This window comes from Mirounga angustirostris, unplaced genomic scaffold (genome assembly GCF_029215605.1).
Source record: "Mirounga angustirostris isolate CCGP_5_RB_7025 unplaced genomic scaffold, mMirAng1.0.hap1 SCAF_6, whole genome shotgun sequence".
NCBI lineage: Eukaryota > Metazoa > Chordata > Mammalia > Carnivora > Phocidae > Mirounga > Mirounga angustirostris.
The window spans coordinates 86,862,649-86,881,388 of record NW_026991714.1 but is presented as its reverse complement, the minus strand read 5'-3'; positions in this window follow the sequence as shown (position 1 = coordinate 86,881,388).

Sequence of the window (18,740 nt, the reverse complement as noted above, 5' to 3'; positions counted from 1 at the left end):
TTTTAAGAAATTTTTTCTTTAAATTCCAGTTAGTTAACATACAGTGTAATATTAGTTTCAGGTGTACAATTTAGTGATTCATCATTTACATACAACACCCAGTGCTCATCACGAGTGTAATTGTTAATCCTCATACTTACTCCATTCCACACCCCCTTCCCTCTGAGGGAACCATCAGTTTGCTTTCTAGAGTTCAGAGTCTGTTTCTTGGTTCTGCCCCCTCTCTTTTTTTCCTCCCCCATGTTCATCTATTTTATTTCTTAAATTCCACATATGAGTGAAATCATATGGTATTTGTCTTTCTCTGATTGACTTATTTCGCTTAGCATAATACCCTCTAGTTCCATCCATGTCATTGCAAATGCCAAGATTTCATTCTTTTTGATGGCTGAGTAATATTCCATTGCGTGTGTGTGTGTGTGCGTGTATGCGTGTACCACATCTTATTTATCCACTCGTCAGTCCCATTTATTGAAAATACTATCCTTTTCCATTCTTTTGAGGTGCAAAAATTGTCATAAATCAAGCATCCAAAAATAAGTTGGTTGGTTTCTGGGTTCTCTTTTCTATCTCATTGGACACTTTCTTAATTACCATAGCTTTGTAATAAGGCTTGACTTTGATAGAACAAGTCCATCTACCTCACTCTTGGCTCTTTGAACATTCATATACATTTTAGATTAATCATAACAAGTTCTGGGGTGGGGGAAGAGAACTGTTGAGATTTTGATTGGAATTGCATTGACTCTACTAATCTATCTGGGGAGGATTTACATCTTTACAATATTAAATTTTCCAATCTATGAACTTTGTATTGTGTTTATTTAGGCCATCTTTAATATCTCTTAATGATGTTTTATAGTTTTCTTATGGAAGTTACACAACTTTTCTTAGATCTATTCCTATATCTTTCATACTTTTGGCATTATTGTGAATGGTTTCTTTTTTTTTTTTTTAAAGATTTTATTTATTCATTTGAAACAGAGAGATACAGAGAGAGAGCGAGAGCATGAGCAGGGGAGAGGCAGAGGGCAAGGGAGAAGCAGGCTCCCCGCCGAGTCAGGAGCCAGACGTGGGGCTCGATCCCGGGACCCCGGGTGCATGACCTGAGCCGAAGGCAGATGCTTAACCATCTGAGCCACCCAGGTGCCCCTATTGTGAATGGTTTCTTTTCATAAATTTCACTTTCTTTTTGTCCTTAATATATGTGAATAAACAAAATTGACCTTGTATCCAGAAAAACTCACTTACTAAACTCACTTATTCACTCAAATTATTTACCTATAATTTAAAATTCTTATGTATATGTAATCGTATCATGTGATATATTTCATACTTTTCTATAATTATTACATGTATTTTGTGTTTGTTTATTTGCTTTTTACCCCATTTTTTAGGAATTCTAGCACAATGTTGAATAGAAGAGGTGATAACAGGCATCACTGTCTGTTTCTGATCTCAGAGGGGGTATTTTTCACATTGCAACACTAAGTGTGATTTTTGATATAGGTTTTATTTATGTCTTGTATCAATTGAAGAAAGTTTTTTTCCTAACCTTAGTTAGCTAAGAGATTTGTCATGAGCAAATGTTGAATTTTTTTTTTAAGATTTATTTATTTATTTGAGAGAGCGAGAATGAGAGAGAGTACATGAGAGGGGGGAGGGTCAGAGGGAGAAGCAGGCTCCTCTCTGAGCAGGGAGCCCGATGCGGGACTCGATCCCAGGACTCCAGGATCATGACCTGAGCCGAAGGCAGTTGCTTAACCAATTGAGCCACCCAGGCGCCCTCAAATGTTGAATTTTAACAGATATTTTTCTTCATTTATTGAGAAGAAGTTGTTTCAATTTTGCAAATTATGTTGATGGATTTTCAAAGGTTAAACTGATCATGCATTCTTGCAATAAACCCAATTTGGTCATACTGTGTTATTCTTTTCCATATATGGATTTAGTTTGCTATTATTCTTCTTAAGGTTTTCACATCAAGACAATGCAGGACTCCTAAAATGTGTTGGGAAATAATCCCTTATTTTGTATTAACTGAGAGAAATTTGTGTAAGATCGAAATTACCTCTTTCTTAAGTGTTGAGTAGAACTCACTAACTTAGCCATCTGGCCTTGAAATTTTCTTTGAGGTGCCCCATATGCACCCACTGACTCCTGATTCTAGCACCATCCATGAGTTTTGGCTTTTTAAACTTTACGTAAATGGAATCATACAGTGTATAGTCTTTTGTAGACGTCTAGGCACTTTTGCTCAACATTTTGTTTGTGAGATTCATTCATATACTTGAATTTAGTTGTAGTGTGCATAGTGTCATTGTTGTTTAGGATTCCATTGGTTGAAAATATCATGATTTGCTTATTCATTCTACATTTGCTGGGCATTTGAGTGGTTTCCAGTTTGAGGCTATTATAAAAAGTGCTACTATGAACATTCTTTTCTCTTCAATTTTTTTAGAAGAGTTTGAAAAAATATTGGTATTAATTCTTCTTTAATGTTTGCTGGAATTGACCAGGGAAACCATCTGGTCCTGGGCTTTTCTTTGTTGGGAAGTTTTTGGTTATTGATTCAATCTCCTTATTCATTTTTGGTCTGTTCAGATTTTCTATTACTTCCTGATTCAGTCTAAGTAGGTTATATGTTTCTAGGAATTTATCCCTTTCTTCTAGGTTTTCCAATGTGTTGGTGTATAATTGTTCATAGCAGTCTCTTATGATCCTTTGTATTTCTGTGATATCAAGATGTCTCCTCTTTTGTTTCTGATTTTATTTGAGTCTTTTTCTCTCTATTTTTAGTCTAGCTAAAGTTTTGTCAATTTTGTTTATTTCTTCAAAAAAACCAGCTCTTAGTTTGATTGATCTTTCTTTTTTTTTGTCTCTTATTTATTGCTGGTCTTTAGTATTTCCTTCCTTTTGCTGACTTTGGGGTTAGTTTGTTTTTGTTTTTCTGTTCCTTGAGGTGTAGAGTTAAGTTGTTTATTTGAAATCTTTGGGGTTTTTTTTAATGCAGATATTTGCTGTAATAAACTTTCCCATTAGAACTGCTTTTGCTGCATCCCATAAATTTTGGTATATTATGTTTGCATTTTCATCTGTTTCAAGATATTTTTGATTTCCCATTCACTTTCTTCTTTGACCCATTGGGTATGTTAATTTCCACATATTAGTAAATTTTCTAGTTTTCCTCCTATTATTGATTCCTAGTTTCATGTCACTGTGGTCAGAAAAGATACATGGTATGATTTCAATCTTCTTAAATTTGCCAGAATTGTTTTGTAAACTAACATAGGATCTATCCTGGAGAATGTTTTGTGTGTGCTTGAGAAGAATGTATATTCTGCTGCTGTTGGATAGAATGTTATTTATATGTCTGTTAGGTCCATTTGGTCTAAAGTATAATTCAAATCCAATGTTCCTCATTGATTTTCTGACTGGATGATCTAGGCATTGTTGACAGTGCAGTATTGAAGTTTCTTACTGTTATTCTAGTGTTGTCTATTCCTACCTTCAGACCTGTTAGTATTTGCTTAATATATTTAGGTGCTCCAATAATTAGTGCGTGTGTGTTTACAACTGATATATCCTCTTCATGAATTAACCACTTTATCATTGTATAGTGACCTTCTCTGTCTCTTGTTACAGTTTTGGATTTAAAGTCTATTTTGTATGATATAAGTATAGCTACCCCTGCTCTCTTTTGTTTCTATTTGCATGGAATATCTTTTTCCATCCTTTCATTTTGAGTCTATTTGTTTCTTTAAAGCTGAGATGAATCACTTGTAGGCAGCATATAGTTGGATCTGGGTTTGTTTTTTTTTTTCCCATTCATTCATCCAACCACTCTACTCCTTTTGACTGAAGAATTTAATCTATTTACATTTACAGTAATTATTCATAGGTAAGAACTTACTAATGCCATCTTATTGTTTTCTGACTGTTTTGTAGTTCCTTTGTTCCTTTCTTCCTCTTCTGCTGTCTTCCTTTGTGAATTCATGGTTTTCTGATGGTATGGTTCTATTTCCTTCTCTTTATCTTTTGTATATCTACTATAGATTACTGCTTTGTGGTTACCATGAGGTTTACATAAAATATCTTGTACATCCGTCCATTTTAATCTGATGCCATTTTCACTTTCATCACATATAAAAACTCTACTCTTTTAGTCTGCCTACCAACATTTTATGGTTTTGGTTATGAAAAACGTAATTTTCATGCTTTTATGTTGTGTGTCCACTAACAATTATTGTAGCTATTTTAATACTTTTGTCCTTTAACCTTTATATTAAAACTAAGTGTCTAACATACCACCATACTATAGTATTAGAGTATTCTGAATTTGACTATATACTTAACTGTGCCAGTGTGTTTTATATTTTCATATATTTTTATGTTGAGAATTAGCATCCTTTCATTTCAGCTTGAGGAACTCCTTTCAGCATTTCTTGTAAGGCACGTCTAGCGGTGACGAGGTCCCTCAGCTTTTGTTTATCTGGGAACATCTTTATCTCTTTTATTTCTGAAAGAAAACTTTGTTGGGTAAAATATTCTTGGTTGGCAGTTGAATATATCATCCCAGGCACTCCTGGCCTGTAAGGTTTCTGCTAAGAAATCCACTGATAGCCTTATGGGAGTTCTCTTGCAGGTGAGGTTGTTTTTGTTTTTCCTGCCCTTAAAATTCTCTGTTGGTTTTTGATTTTAGACAGTTTTATTATATTATTACATTACACTACATTATATTATATTATATATAGTGTCCTGGAGAAGATCATTTTGAGCTGAAAAGTTGGGGAGACCTATAAGCTTTATGAACTTGGATGTCCAAATCTCTCCCCAGATTTGGGAAGTGCTCAGCCATTATTTCTTTAAATAAATTTTCTGCCCTCTTCTTCTTCTCTTCTCTTCTGTCACTCTAATGATGTGTAGAGTATTTCTTTTAGTTATAGCCCATTGTTCATGTAGGGGATACATGGCTAATTTCAAATGATCTGTCTTCACATATTCTTTCTTCTGCTTGATCAGGTCTGTTGTTGATGTTCTATATGAAATTGTTCATTTCATTCATTGTATCTTCAGCTCCAGAATTCCTGTTTGGCTTTTTTTTATGATGTCTATCTCTCTGTTGAACTTCTCATTTTGTTCATACATTTAAAGAAGGAGTCATCTCCTCCAGTCCTTAGACTGACCTCTTCAATGCATCCAATGTTTTTGTTTATTTGTTTCTCTGACAGTGCACTGGAACTTCTCTACTGGACTGTCAGACTTCCACAAACACACTTTGTGGGTGACTGTCAAATCGGCATTGTTTCAGGGGAAGACAATAAAAAACTATTTTGCCATTTTGATAGCATCCCAATTATTCCAGTGGCTTCAGGTCTTTAACCTGTTTGGGAATATTTTTAGCCATGAACTCTTTGAGCATTGGTTTTGCACCATTCTCTGTTCTATTTTTGGAAATCTAGTAGGATTTTCTCTCTGTTTTCTGTTTGGGTGACCCTTACGTCCTGGTTTCCCAGTTTATGCCTATTGAAATTATGTATCATCCTATTTAGCCTTTTCCCATATTTAATAAAGTATTCTTATTAATTATATTAAAATGAGGCAGGAGATATTTCACAAGTCCTTATATTTCAGCTTCTGCCATGGACTTTAATAATGTGAGAGGTTCATGTGAAATTAAGAGAATTCTCACTACTAGGTGACTAAATCTGAAACAAGAATAGAAACAACCTATTTTCTTGGTCCTTTTCCAAATCAGATTCAATAAACTCCTTCCTTTAAGTACAATTGCCTGGGGCTTTTGGTGGCAAAAAAATATATATATGTGTGTGTGCTCAGTACCAAGGAGCTAAGGACACCTAACCCCTCTTAGTCTCTTGAGGCGATGGCAAAAGCAGTCAATGTCTCTGTTCTAGTGGTTACTTGGTGCATCAACTAGTTGGGCCATTTCCCATGCTGTGGCCTGTCAGGGCATAAAACTGCAGGCCCCTGCCAGTGGACTCGGTGGCAGTGGAGAAATTATATATTAGATATATGTGACAGATGTGTGGGAAACACAGACTAAGCAGCCCTGCCTTCAAGCAAGAGAGCATAATCTAAATGCTCTTGCTACTGTGGTTTTGTCTTATTGTATGGTCTAAGTTTAGAACTGCTTATTTTATTGTTTGGCAGTTCTTTTTTTCTTTTAATTTTACAATAAACCTTTTTTTTCAGGAATGAGCTAAAACAATACAAAGTATATATTTAATAAAAAATTAAGTAGCAAATTTCCATGTCTTAAGACAGTTGATGTAACTTGCACAAAATGTTTTTCAGTATTTAACATCCACCAGAGCAGCCCTATTACTAACCGTGTGGAATTCAGGAGACTAAACCAGCTGATAAGGCATCAGCATCTACTTTGAAAGTTAATCATGACTTTAGGAAGACCGTGTTCCAACAAAACAATTTAATATGTACAGGAGCAGAAGGATTTTTACATATCACTCTAGGAAGCAAGACTTTCATTAAGATCTAATAACTGGTCTTCTAAATTAATTTTACTTATTTGCAATTCTAAGTCTTTTCACTCGTGTTTGAAAAGCAAAATGATATGGTTTCTCTTGGTTTGGCAGAAAAGAAATATTGAAAACTGGTATATGATACCACTATTATAACTGTGTCCTCAAATTCTTCAAATAAAATAATTTAAGCAAATCTCAACATTGGTGTGATTTTTTTCAGACTTCAGAGCATCAAAGCTAAGCTTTTAGAAGTTCACTCTGTCAGTGATGGAACTGTTGACATCATAAATGCCACTGTAAATTCAGTTAAAATGTTCAACATTAAAATGAAAATCATTTATTTGTGAGGTGATACACAGATACAAATTTTGATGAAGCTTAGTATTTGCTCAGAAACTACTCTTTTACTAATTAGGAAAACCAAAGAAACCATATTTGGCCCTAGTTGTGGTTCACACATATTTCATAATTACATTTATAAAAGCTGTGATATTCTACCAATCAAATAGAAGTGACAGTCATCAAAATTTTAAAATAATATTATGTACAGTAACTAAACCACAAAATTTAACTGCACAAAGCTGACATGGATAAAAAATTCCTCTGTGGTACAGTATGAACTTTCTTTACTGGCCATAACTAATCAGATATTAGAAATATTTTCACCTTTGAAGAATTCATTTGTAAATCAGTCTAAGTAGTCAGTGCTGATATAAAAGTCTTGTAAGTCTTCTAAATTTGAGGTACATTTTTTTTTCAAAATCTTTTGGAAATCTTTATTCCCAGAAATCAATGCATGGAGCACCAGAGTCTTCTTTTAAAGCTTTTGATACTTTCAGAGAATTGCATTTATTCAAAACAAGACTTGCAAATAGGAAGACAAATTTATCTCTCAAGAAGCAAAAGAGGCCCTAAATAAATTAAAAGATAAGAGCTCAAACAGTGTATAAGATTTAGTTTTGAAATTGCATATTCGAGCTGTTGAATACTTGGAGTCTTTGACAGAGCTCTTATTTTTAACTAGATAAATTTTATTTTACTGGAATCAAATGAGATTGAGAAAGGCTATGATTTTTGTAGCATCTGAATTTGGCAAAACATAAAGGAAATTGACAAATTTGGTTGTATAAAAATGTTTTCAAAGAAAAGTACTCTGAAAAATGGCAGAAAAGCACCTATATGAATATTTGGGTGACACATTTACATATTCAAGGCACAAGTGATTGGAAGTGAGAATATCCTTCATTTAGCAGAATGTGATCTGAGCTTCCTATGTACCTCTGCACCTGTAGAGAGAGTATTTTCTTAAACAAAAATGTTACAGTCTATAGGAAAGTATCAAAGATGCCAATAATTTCCAATTAACTTACCTTCAAATGCAAGTTTGAAGATTGTAAACAATTCTGTGAAAAAAAATTGAAATAGTAAGACCACACTAGAAGGAAGAAGAAAAACAAAAACAAAAGCAAAAAAAAAAAAAAACCAACCCATTTTTCAGAAAAGTAAGAGAGACACAGAATTAGAGATACATATGGTCAAGAAACTGATTAAAGTACGTGCATATATGGGCCAAGAACCACAAGTCTGTTTATATTATTTTTAATGTTCAAATCAATATAAAGAAGTTCTTCATAAATTTTGCTTCAATGTACATGGATATATGCTATTTTTACTTTTTAGGAAGAATTTTCTCGTGAAAGAGTTTTTAAAATGGAACCATATGTAGTTCCATCAATATAAAAAAACAGCTTTCAGTCAATAATTTCAATCATTATAACTTACTCTCAAAATTGTATTGAGTGGGCGGTAAACTATACAATCACATATCTACAGATGTGCCTTTTTTTTTTAAGATTTTTATTTATTTATTTGACAGAGAGAGAGAGCACAAGCAGGGGGAACAGCAGGCAGAGGGAGAAGCAGGCTTCCTGCTGAGCAAGGAGCCCGATGTGGGGTTCGATCTCAGGACCCTGGATCATTCTGCATTTTCTATCCTCAGGCTCTGGTCTTCTGAGCTCCCTTCCCCTCATACTCACTTGTGTGTTAACAACCTGCTTTACGGATGTTTCAGGGTTAAGCTCATTCACACATGCTTGTCTCAGAATATACAGCTTTATGCCTTTTTTTTCTTTACTCTGAGGTGCAGGAAGTCAATGGCTCCATCATTCATCCTTCCTTCCTTCCTTCCTTCCTTCCTTCCTTCCTTCCTTCCTTCCTTCCTCCCTCCCTCCCTCCCTTCCTTCCTTCCCCCCTTCCTTCCTTCCCTCCTTCCTCTCTTCCTCTCTTCCTTCCTCTAAATGTAGGGATGGAGGGCCTTCCTTCCTTCCTTCCTTCCTTCCTTCCTTCCTTCCTTCCTTCCTTCCTTTTTTCCTTCAACAAATCACTTTCCCACATCCCGGGTGCCAAGGGCACTTAGAAAAATGAGACATGGCCCCTACCCTTGAGAAACTCCCTCTGCGCATGTTTGCGGGGAAACAAGGGGTGTTTCCCATTGCCCTGCAATATACAGCTGTCTGCCTACAGGTAAGTTGGTCCAGCAGACTGTGGGACAAGTGAAGCTTGAGAGTGCTGCACGCATTCCCCAGATCATGTACCTACAGAGAAAAAAAGAAAAAAAAATGACAGATAGACCCTCACCCATACTTTTAGTCCCCTTAGGTCACTGAGGTGGGGGAGTTGCAGAATCTTGCTGGCCCAGTCCCCACAGGCCTGGGTGTGTGGCCCCACAGGTGGGCAATTCCTCCTCTGTCAATCTCCCTACCTGCCCCCAGGTGTGGCAGCCAGCAAGGTCCTTTGTCCCTCGCTGCCTGAACTCTACTCTCGCTCTCAGGTAGTGGCACACTGCCATTTCTGGATGCTGAGAAGCCAAAGTCTCAGCCATTAGGTCACTCTGTCCACCTGTGCCCTGGCCTGGGATTTTCTCTTGCAAACCTGGGGGTAGAACTCCCAGAACCCCAGGGTTGTGCGGCAGACACAGGAATACACACCTTACTTCCCTCTAAGGTGCGTGTGGACCCTCTGCTTTAACCATACCCCAGATAATGCCGGTCCTCACCGTTGTCTGCCTTAACCAGATGCCCCCTCAGGCTGATATTCCGCCTGTTCCCTGGCTGGACTGGACCCAGCTCCTGCCTGGGGCCCAAAATGGAGGTCTCTTTTTTCAACTCTCCAACAGTTTGGGTTGCTGGTTTGCAAGCCCTCTTTGGTTCCCGTGCCTCCTGTTTTTGTTTTTGTTTTTTAAAGCTGCTGTTCTGCTTTGTTTCGTAGGGATGCTAGTCAATATCATAATGGGAAAACACATAAAGCAAAACCAAAAACCCACAGCTCTAGCCACTAAAAAAAAAAAAAAAAAAGTGAATTAAATGCATAAAAGTCTGTGTTAAGAATTTGAAAAGAAAGGAAAAAAAAATGGTAGAGTAGAGAAACACAGGCCAAAGAGACCTAACACCAGGCATCAGGAAAGTCCTGCACAAAGGTGTGTGATGGACAGGTAAGGGGGTGACTCTGCAGAGGGGGAGAGCGCACGGCTCCGTTCCCAGCCTGCGGAGATGGGGTCCCTGGCACCTGTGATGGTCTCCGCCTCTAAGAGTAAAAGTGGTGCTTGCCAACACATTTGGAACCTCTGTTTGCCCATTCTTCATTAAGGCTAGGTGTGCACGCGAACCTGCAGCTTCTTTGCTGTGACTCTCTGGGCACCAAAGTAACCCTGACCCCATGGCAGGAACCCTGTTCTCATGCATTTCTCCTCCCACCGGCAGTTCATAAGCTCTGCCAAGGGCGCTGACTCAGCAACACCAGCATCAACCGCAGGTTGGCCCCAAGGGTCCTCGGAGCCTCCGGAAAGGTGTCTTGTTTTTATACCTTTCTTGCTCGGACATCTTTTCTGACTTCTGTACTGTGTATAGGTCTTAGCTGAAAGTTTTTAAAGTTATTTTTGAAGGTGAACTTTTAAAAAATTTTATTTATCATACACTTAAGTATTACTAACTATATTCTCAGTCCTGTTCCCAGAGGGTTTCACATCCAGTCTTCAGGACAGCACTATGAAGAAGCTATAATGATTATTACCTCCATTTTACAGTTGAGGACAATAAGACACAGAGAAGTTAAGTGATTTGCCCAAGGTCACACAACTAGTCAGTGGCAGAGCCGGAATATGAATGAGGTGGTCTGGTTGCAGAGTCCTTGCTTCTCAATCCTAAGCCACGCTGCTTCTTTATGGAAAGATTGTTATCACTGGATAAAAGGTAAATAGGTTAGAAAGATTTTCAAGAGATTGTAAGAAATGAGCAAATTAAAGCCAAAGTAGAACCAGCACATGACACATTTTCTATCACAGGGTGCTGGTGAAGAGGACTTTTGGATGCCACAGGGCATCACCCTCCCGCTGCTGTGGTCAGAGAAGCCCCCGGGCGCACAGGCTCTTGGGGGCCAATACAGAGCACCCAGAGCCAGTTGGCAAAAATGGTGGAAAAGGGGAGAGAACAAGCAGAGCGAACTGCTGTTATCTAAGAAAAGGACAAGGATAAACGGATCCCATCAGACGTAGGCCTGGAAACAGGTGTGCACGGGCTCGGTAAAGAACTGGGGTGGAGGAGGGGGGAGGGGAGAAGTCATAGGCTGGAGAAGGGGTAGGAAATAAAGGGAAAAGAATGATTCAGCGTCAGTATGTATGAGAAATAGATGCAACCTCTCTAAAAATATTTTCTTTTATCTGGGAGTGGTTTATAATCACATACAGCTTCTGAGCACGGTTATGATTAGACTGTAAGGATCCCGGTGTTCACAGCTGCGAAGCCCCTGTGGTGATCTGGAAAATGCTTGTGTCTCTGTCAGTCCCAGAGCAGAGCGATGAGGCAGGAGGCCGAGTCCCGCATGAGCTCCCTGGGGAGATAGGCATCCAGAGCTGGCAGAGTCACCGGGGGCCCTTCTGGGAGATGAACGAGGTGCCAGGAACATTCACGAGAACACATTTCTTTCCCTGTTGCCTCCAGTAAGCATCCTTCCTCCCTGGGCTCTAGCCACTGCAGTCCAGGAGCCACTAATGGTTTTCCAGAAGGAAATTAAAGTAATGAGCATTTCTTCCTTTCCACTCAGCGGAGGAAGTGTTGTGTTATCCTAGAAGGGCCGAATGAGGGCATCTGCACTGCTTTTGTAATCCCCTGGACTCAGGTTCACTTTTTTTGTTGTGAGCAGGTAGCGGTTTTCTCCTGGAGTTTTTCCTCCTTTGTTCCTGCCAACTTCCATTAATTCCTTTTTATTCTTTGTCGTATTATAGTTGGGTTTGGGGACTTAGGTTATTCACATATATTTTTAAATCAATATGTGGTTTTCTCCTCTAAACAATTTCAAAAAAATAGATTTTTCTTTTGGCAAGAGAGAAAAAATGTGATTTATTACTAGAGCTTGATAAGCTACATATATTCGACCGTAAAGGATAACATCCATGGGGTTCTTCACTAATAACTTGTCTCAAGTGGAATTCATGGCATTTGATAAATTAATGAACTTGTTTGACAGATTAATTAAGTTACCATCCTGAGCTCTCAGACAAGCAGGGGTATCCAAATAACCTCCAGTATCCTTTGTAGTTCTTAGAAATTTGCTTTTCATTTTTCTGGAAGACAAAGCAAACTCTTGGAGCAGGCAGGGCTCCTGACTTTCTGAATCCTAAGAGCCTTTACGGGTGACAGACACCAGGCCGGGTTATGACGGTTATCATCTCAGATTGCCAGGGAAGTCTGCACGATTCTATTAGCCGGTTAGGTTACAAGGCCATTCCGCTCGTGTGCCAAATCCCCAGGAGAAGAGGCAAAAAAAAAAAAAAAGAGAGAGAGAGAGAAAAGCAGAGATGACACCATCATAGCCTTTATCAGACAAACGCTCTGTGGCTCTCTGGGTTAGTTTGGCATTGAAAAGTGGTATGAGGAGGATGCCCGAAACCTTTGTTGCATTGGAAAGCAGGAAAGCGAAGAAGCCCAAGCAGGAAGAACAGAGGTCTTCACCAGATACCTTTATTGTTGCAGAACTGTTGTGATTACCACCACCATCCCCAAACCCCTCACCCCCACAAACCTAGAACCACCCCCCAATAAAGAACCCACAACAAGACTTCTGGCTTCTCTGCAGGATGTGCTTAACCTAAAGGAGGGGGGTATGCATAAGTATCAAGAAAGCCAGGGCGGTTGGATGCAATTCATGCTTCCATTTTCAATGAGAACATCAGAAAGCGCTGTCCTGGGCCCCTGCTCTGTGCCGTGCACTGAGAGGTCCAGGGCAACTGGATGAACAACACAGGAGTTGGCCCTCAAAAAGTCCATGGTCGCCCCAGGAGTTGTGGCTGGCATGCTGTTTGTCTGCATCTCCCTTCCCCACTGAGGAGGCCATGGGGCCCAGGCCGTGCTGATCAGAGTCTCTCTGAGATGCACTCCCTTCTGAGTCACGAAGAGTAAGAATGAATACAGAGCTCTTAGGGGACAGCTTTCCCACCACGTGGAGAGAGCTTACCTGTGATGGAAAGCTGAGAGGGGGCTTAGAGGGAGAGAGAGAAGGAGTGAGAGATTGAGAGAGAGAGAGTCAGAGAGAGAGAGCTACCATTCACCTCTGGATTACACCCTTCCAAGCCAGACACCTTCTGGATTTGTCAGTTACTTGAGCTAGTTTGGGTGGAGTTTCTGAATGTGTCCTCGACAGAGTCCTGACTCTTGTAGTTACTGAGGTTTGAGAGACAGAGGAGACCATCATGAACGCTGGAGTTCTAGGTGAGTGGCGCTCACGAGAAATTTCCCTGAACTTTCCAGAAAAGAAAAGGGCTGCACAAGGATCTCATCTTCAGGGAAAAGCAAAGGCAAATGGGAACTGAAGAGCAGTAAATTAAGAAATGAAAGGGGGCGCCTGGGTGGCTCAGTTGGTTAAGCGACTGCCTTTGGCTCAGGTCATGACCCTGGAGGCCCGGGATCGAGTCCCGCATCGGGCTCCCTGCTCGGCGGGGAGTCTGCTTCTCCCTCTGACCCTCCCCCCTCTCATGTGCTCTCTCTCTCTCTCTCATTCTGTCTCAAATAAATAAATAAAATCTTTAAAAAAAAAAAAAAGAAACGAAAGACCAGAACCAGGTACGAATGCTGACTTTGATGCTTTGGTATCTTATGCCAAGACCCCCAATTCCCACCCTGAGGTGTCGGTGCATGAATGCACACCCCCACTCGGAGGATTTCCTCCCCGTGCTTTATCTCAGAATACTTTTGATTTTCCATAAATTCAGATGTAAACTGTGACTCATGCCGATTCTGGTGACATGACTGAAAAAGCTGACTAGGGTTGTGTATACCCGGAGCCGTGCCTGAGAGTTCAGTCCAAAAGGCACACTGGTGGTTTAATTGAATTGAACTTTTGGTTATATGACAAAGTTAATTATTGTTACAGACAATCCAATGATACATATTGACACAGCCTATAATGAACTCTATTGTCTATGGTAGGTAGAATTTCAAATAGTTACTTAACTTTTCTCAGCTCCATTTTTTTTTTCTAAATCTGGAGAAGCAAATGGGAAGTATCAGGCACAATCAGAAATGTGGGCAAGATGTCTCTTGTAGCATTTTGTATAATAGCGAAACATTGTTCATAATCTAAATTTGAACCCAAAGAATTAAATAAAGTATGCAATGTGGAAAAAGATAAAGTCTGTATATGTGTATATGTGTCCATGACACATTTAGGAAATGGGACTAAGACTAAGTTCTAGGACAGCATGTACATCACAAACCCATTTTATGTGGATCTTTACACATGTATGTTTACAAATGCATAGAAAGATTCATCCAACAGTTAATAAAGGTTATCTCAAGGAGAATGTGGGGGAGAGAATAAGAAGAGATTAATTACAAGGAGATATTCACCTTGTATTTACATGTGTTTCTATGTGGCTTTATTTTTGTTTTATAACCAGCATCTACTTTCAATAACTTAAGAAACCCAATAAATATATTTATCTTTTAGAAATAAAATAACTTTTTCATTTTGTGTGTGAAGATAGTACACGTAAAGCCCTTATCACAGGTGTTTCACTAATTATACCTTTTACTGTTATCACTATAAAATACCAACAGCTCTTTCCTTCATGGTTTGCTCCCTAAACTTCTTCCTGTCCTTATGCAAATGTTCCTTTCCTGGTAAAGCTTTCCCTGAACTCCCTCTCTGCCTTGCCATCCCCTTTCACGAACACACACACACACACACACACACACACTATACCTCTTCCCTGTTTGAAATGGTTCTTAGAATATTGCTGCCTCACATGCTCTATTATTTACTCTTTTGCCTTGTGTGCTGTCTCTTCCTTCTGCTAGAATGTTAGCTCTAACAGGTCAGAGGACTTGAGTAAACCTTGCCTACAGCTGCATTCCTAGCACCTAGAATTGGTGTGGCATGTAGAGGACCCTCAACAAATATTTTTTAAGCACACAAATGAATAACAATGCTTACTCTAGAATATTATTGCAAATATGGAATAAGGTCATCTACATAGACCATGTGGACCACAGAAGCAGTAGAGAGTAGTAATTCTTTTTTTTTTTTTTAAGATTTTATTTACTTATTTGAGAGAGAGAGAGAGCACGAGCAGGGAGGAGGGGTAGAGGGAGAGGGAGAAGCAGGCTCCCTGCTGAGCAAGGAGCCCGATGTGGGACTTGATCCCAGGACCCTGGGACCATGACCTGAGCCGAAGGCAGATGCTTAACTGACTGAGCCACCCAGGTGCCCGAGAGTAGTAACTCTTAAAAGCATGGCTCTGGCACTGGACTGCCCAAATATGAACATGAACTTCCCAGCTTCAAGCTGAATTACCCTGAGCAAATTCCTTAATCCTTCGAAGTCTCAGATTCCTCATCTATAAAATGAGATTAAAAAGTCAAAGAAGGACTTCTGTTTCTAGTCAAGATAGATGACAGACACCAGACTTACTATCCCCAAAGAGGATGAAATATATGAAGCAATGGTATTTAAGACACTGGCTGTCAGGCAATAAGGGCCATTGGTCCCTAGAGATGGGAAACAAAGGAGGGGAGCCCTACAGTTGTTCCAGCTTATAGCTGTGGAAGTTTCCAGGCTGTGGCACATGGAGATGGAACGCAAACAGAGCCCGGGAGAACCTTCTGAACTGAGGAGATGGAGTTGAGAATAGGAAAACACGGTGGTCAGAGTCACCAGACGAAGTACCAGAGAAGGGAGAGAGCTGCATAGAGGGAGGACTCTGGAGTCCTGCAGTGAGGGTCTCCCTGAGTATTCAACGGAGTACTGGTGATGTGAGGAAGCTCACTGAGGCAGATAAGAGTGCACATGCTCCACATGGGGCTGGGAATAGTGCCTGCTCCTACCAGTCAAACCAGAAAACCTCTGATTCATAGGGCATCAGGTAGAGTGCACAGTCTTTCCCTAGAAGTGGGGGGAAATTAGGCCCAGATTGAGTACTACTCCAATTTAACCTAATAAATATTGAATTACTTGAAAGGATCAAATTATTTCCAAATAACTTATCTGCATCCCAGAACACAACTCAAAAATATTTCTAAAAATACAAAATCAACCAACATCCAACAAGGTAAAATTCACAATATATAGCATCCAGTAAAAGATTACAAATATACAAATAAGCAGTAAAATATAATGAAGAGAAAAATCAATCAAAACCGATCTAGAACTGACACAGATATTAGAAATAACAGACAAGGACATTTAAGTATTTATTATAGGGGCACCTGGGTAGCTCAGTTTTTAAGTGTCTGCCTTTGGCTCAGGTCATGATCCTGGAGACCTGGGATCGAGCCCCACATTGGGCTCCCTGCTCCACGGGAAGCCTGCTTCTCCCTCTCCCACACCCCCTGCTTATGTTCCCTCTCTCGCTGTGTCTCTGTCAAATAAATAAATAAAATCTTTAAAAATATAAAAAATAAAATGTTTATTATAATTTATTTCATATGTTCAATGAGTTAAATAGAGACATGAAAGATATTTTAAAAAATCAAATCAAACTTTATTGTATTTTTCAACAAGCTAATCCCAAGCACAAGAAAAATAAGGAAAATGACGCCAAGGCATATCATAATCAATTGCCAAAAACAGCAATAAAGGGAAAATTTTAAAGGAATCAGAGAAAAGAAAATGTACAGAGAAACAAGATAAGGATGCCAACAATTTTCTCATCAGAAAAATGTAAGCAAGAAGACAATAGAACAACATCTTTAGGAGCCCCTGGGTGGCTCAGTCATTAAGCATCTGCCTTTGGCTCAGGTCATGATCCCAGGGTCCTGGGATCAAGCCCCATGTCGGGCTCCCTGCTCAGCGGGAAGCCTGCTTCTCCCTCTCCCGCTCCCCCTGCTTGTGTTCCTCTCTCACTGTCTCTCTCTATCAAATAAATAAATAAAATCTTAAAAAAAAAAGGACAACATCTTTAAAATGTTGAAAGAAAAAAGAAAATCATTAAACTAGAATTCCATACCCAGCAAAAGAATCTCTCAAAAAATGAAAGCAAAATAAAGACTTTCAGAAACACAAAAGCTGAAAGAATTTACCACCAGCAGACCTGTACTACAAAAAATATTAAAAGAGTCATTCAGACCAAAAGAAATAACACCAGATGGAAATGTGGGCTTGCACAAAGTTGTAAAGAGCAGTGAAAATGGTATGTATATGGGTAATTATAGAAGGACTTAAAATTACTTAAATATCCTTAAGCAATAAATTGTGTGGCAACAAAGCACAAAGATGGAGAGCAGAGAAATGGAAGCATGCTGTGATAAGATACTTATGGATAAAGTGACTAATATCACCTGGACTTACATTGTAGTAACTTAGAGATGTACACTTTGAACTCTAAATTCACCACTAAAATAAAACAAAGAGTAATGGTTAATAAGCCAAAAGGAGCTAAAATGGGATAATAAAATTATTCAATTAATTCAAAGGAAGGCAGGAAAAGAGAAAAGGAGGAACAAAGAACATATGGGTCAAATAGAAAACAAACAGCGATATCATAAATTTAAAGTTAACCATACAAATACTTAAATGTCATGTAAATGTTCTAAACATCCCAATTAAAAAAAGGTGGAGGTTGGGGGCGCTTGGGTGGCTCAGTCGTTAAGCGGCTGCCTTCGGCTCAGGTCATGATCCCAGGATCCTGGGATCGAGCCCCGCATCCGGCTTTCTGCTTGGCGGGAAACCTGCTTCTCCCCTCTCCCACTTCCCCTGCTTGTGTTCCCTCTCTCGCTGTGTTTCTCTCTGTCAAATAAATAAATAAAATCTTTAAAAAAAAAAAAAAAAGGTGGAGGTTGTCAGATTGACCCAAGTATAGGCTGCCTACGAGAAACTCACTTCAAATATTAATACACACAATTAGGTTAAAAAGATGGAAAAAGATAAATGGGGCTAGCAGTGACCAAAAGAAAGCTAGATTCCCTATATTAAACATAGATTTTAGAGGAAATATTGTTATCATGAATAAAAAGATTATTTCCTAATGATAAAGGAATCAATTCCTCAAGAGGACATGACAATACTAAATATGCATGCATCTAATAAAAGAGCTTTAAAATATGTGAATAAAAAGAATACAACGCGGGGCGCCTCGGTGGCTCAGTTGGTTAAGTATCCGACTCTTGATTTCAGCTCAGGTCATGATCTCAAGGTTGTGAGATAGAGGCCCGCATGGGGCTCTGTGCTGTGCGTGGAGCCTGCTTGAGATTCTCTCTCTCCCTCTCTCTCTGCCCTTCTCCCAGCTTACGCTCTCTCTCTCTCAAAATAAATAAATAAACAAACAAACAAATAAATAAATAAATAAATAAAATAATAAATAAAAATAATAAATAAAATCACTAAAGCCTCACAGCGCACGCTTGCCCCAACCTCTTCCAAAACTCTGGATGTGATTTTATCATGGTGGAAGTGCGTTCTTTTTATGATAGAGAACCCGTAAACTCTGGATCTACTACGCTTCTCCGGATATTCGTACTAAAGGCATTGTTTTCTTAAAAGTGTCTTTCCTATTATACCCTTCCCACCTTTCTCTTTCTCTTTCTGACCTTTGCGTCCATATATCCATTTAGGCAGAGGGTTGTGTGTTTGAACATGGGCCTGAGTGTGGGCATTTGTGTATGCATATGTGTGTGTGTGTGCATTTGTGTGTGCGTGTGCAGGAACACTAGAGGGTTTGTGGTTTGGGGGAAGCTGCACACATTTTCAGGA